General features: G+C 35.4%; 1 long non-coding RNA gene across 1 annotated transcript; it reads left to right on the forward strand.

Moving 5' to 3' along the window:
• Positions 1–1,711: 1,711 nt before the first annotated feature.
• On the forward strand, positions 1,712–2,669 carry LOC134871761 (uncharacterized). The gene is made up of 3 exons (XR_010166729.1): positions 1,712–1,852; positions 2,121–2,182; positions 2,352–2,669. It is a non-coding gene; the product is annotated as an uncharacterized LOC134871761 (long non-coding RNA).
• The last annotated feature ends 291 nt before the right edge of the window (positions 2,670–2,960 follow it).

The raw sequence follows: 2,960 nt of genomic DNA on the forward strand, positions 1-2,960 counted from the left end.
CGTATCACGGTGAGGTCAGTGTGATACGGAACTGAAAGGAAGAAAGGAATCCAATCGAGGTGATATGGGAGAGAATCTCGCTCTGGCCTGAACTTTTGGAATTTAGCTTTTGCAGACCTGTTACATGCACACAAACATAAATAACACGCTACATGAAAGGGAAAACCCCAAAAAGCATAATATGGGATCTTTAAACAACACCGTGTCCCGTTAGCGTCTATCAAACAGGACAAAACATATTATTTCACTCTCACCTTTGTTAAGCACAAAGCGAACAAACACAACAAGTAAGACCCAGACGGACGAAGAGACTGTAGGCAGAGGTTAGATAGATGGAGAGAGGTGCTAAAAGCTAGCGTCAACCTCAGCCTTGTGCATCATTTTAATATTTTTATTCAATCTTCCTGAGCTGGTACCAAATGACCTACGGACTGGTACCGGGACGCGGCTGTTCTAAGGGACATTCTGTCAACCCATCATGACGATGGGTTAACAGAATGTTGAGGATTACTTCACATTTGTTAAAGTAATCCCTTGAGATTTTCATCTCTTCTTCTATTCTTTCCAACTCAGTTTAAAATGTGTGCAGACACAGCTGAGTAGTACTAAACAGGAAAGACTTAGCGCTGTTAAACAACCAATCATAATCGTGTGTCTCCCGCTTGCTCTGTCCAATCACAAACAAGGAGTGTTCTAAAGGAATACCCTTTCCGTAATCTTTGAATCGTGTACTGTTTTGTGAAATGTTGTTGTTTTGTGAAATGTTGTTGTTTTGTGAAATGTTGTTTTGTGAAATGCTGTCGTGTTTTGTGAAATGTCATTTCGACTTGCACTTCAGGGCCACCGTACATTTGAAATTAAGTCTGTAGAAACAAATAAGACATGACACAACATCAAATGAGAGATAAAGAAACAAAAATAAATGGTGTCTCAACAATTCAACTCCTGAGCAACAATACAGAGAGCATGTTGTAAATACCATAGAGCCATATGACCACTAGGTGTAGCCAAACTGCATTAGGTGAAGCACTGTACTCCTTTAGAGGTACTTTACTTATGTAACATTCATTTCATGCTAATGCAACCTGTTTTTTAAAATCATCTTGAAGATGGATGGATGGATGGATGAACTAGCAATGCATTTGCTTTGCATTTCATAATTGTATTACTGTACATCATTCTCTTGTCAAACATACAATATTTGCAAATATAGTGCTGAGAGCCCAACACCACAAACTAAAGCAGAGTTCATAGAGCTGCTAAATTAAATAAAGTAGTCACCAAACCACATGCACTAGCTAAAATAACCTACACTCTATGGTTGCTTGTATGTTTTCCTACTTACAAACATCATGTTAAAAATATTATATGTACATAATCACATTTATATGGATGTACTTGCCATAATGTTTTTTTTAATAGTGTGTTGTCTGTATTTGGATACAGTAAAAAAGTACCATAAGCAAAGGTTATTTTCAAAATTCTTATTTGTACAAAAAGAAGGAGAAGCAATATGGCTTGAGTGTTTTAGGATATTTTAACTACTCAAACTGTGACACAGCATCTGATCATTTAGAAATGTTGAATATCTGCACCATAAGATTAAGAGTACTCTTCGTTTCAAGTTTAAGAAACCACAGGTTTTTTCAGCAGTCTTTATCTGGGTCCTGTAAATTATAGGTGTTCAGTTTGTTTACTGGCAAGATGTAAGTGAATGGACAATATCCTCCGCCTTAAAACTTCATGCAACACAAGACAACAAAAAGACGAGGAGCACACGCCAGCCCTCAGTCAGCAGCCCATTCAAAGGTCAAACAGCAACGAAGAAAAACATAGCAGCATTGTTAGGGAGGTGAGTGACACTTAGAATATCATATCTGAAATAATCTAAGGTGAGCAGAATCATTGTGTTACTGTTTTTTGTAGAAGGAGTAATATTTGAGAGGGTTTACATTCTTAGGCATTTTCTGGAACAGTCCACGCGCTATTCATATTATTCAAGCCAAATGTTATTATAAATGTATTTAGACATTTTGAAATGTAATTTAAGATTATATAATAAAACATATAAATGAAATGTGGCACTCAAAATGTATTTTTAAATTGTTGTCCTAAAACAGAGGAACAATGATTTCCATCTGCATGATGCTCGTCACTCTGGCAACAACAGTTCTGGCAAAAGGTACTGTATAAAAAATGATGACTTTTGGAACCAAATGTAATAATACAAAAATATATAAAATGTTAAAATGGTACATCATTTCCTTTCCAAACTGAGATGAAATTTCTGACAAAAACAAGACCTTTCTTTCAGCATTTTACAGCACTGTATCTTCTCTCTTTCTTTTTAGGATCTATCGAATGTAATTTATCCGAGCATACTGAAACTAAGGTGTGTGTTGGAGCAGTGGGAGAGCTGTTGATTTTCCATCTGCCAAACACAGCAAATACATATCTTAGGTTGAAAAAGGATAATGAATATTTGATTTTAAAAATACAAAACAATCGGCTTGTATTTAAACGTGAAGGATTTGTGAATCAGTATGAACTCTTCATGAATGGAACAATCAAACTGGGTAATGCGATGAAGAACCACTCTGGAGATTACAATTTGGAAGAATACGGATCTGATGGTTCTTTCTTGAAAAAGTTGAAAGTGCATCTAGAGGTACAAGGTAGGTAAAAAATAAAGTCAAACATGGTTTTTAGAAACAGACAATTGTTTAATCCAAACACTAGATATAGAATATATCTAACCCTGGCTAACATGTATACATTTTATTCTATTATCTTACGCTTTACTAATACAGTATGTGTGTACTGCATACCTGCTTATAACAATCCTCAACTTGAGTTAGATATAACTTAAAGAGACTCGCACTCACATAAAAATATAATTAACATAGAAAATGTAATGACTCAATTTTAGCCTAAATTTGCTTATGCAAAATGAGATTGTG

This window comes from Eleginops maclovinus, chromosome 11 (genome assembly GCF_036324505.1).
Source record: "Eleginops maclovinus isolate JMC-PN-2008 ecotype Puerto Natales chromosome 11, JC_Emac_rtc_rv5, whole genome shotgun sequence".
Classification (NCBI taxonomy): Eukaryota; Metazoa; Chordata; class Actinopteri; order Perciformes; family Eleginopidae; genus Eleginops; species Eleginops maclovinus.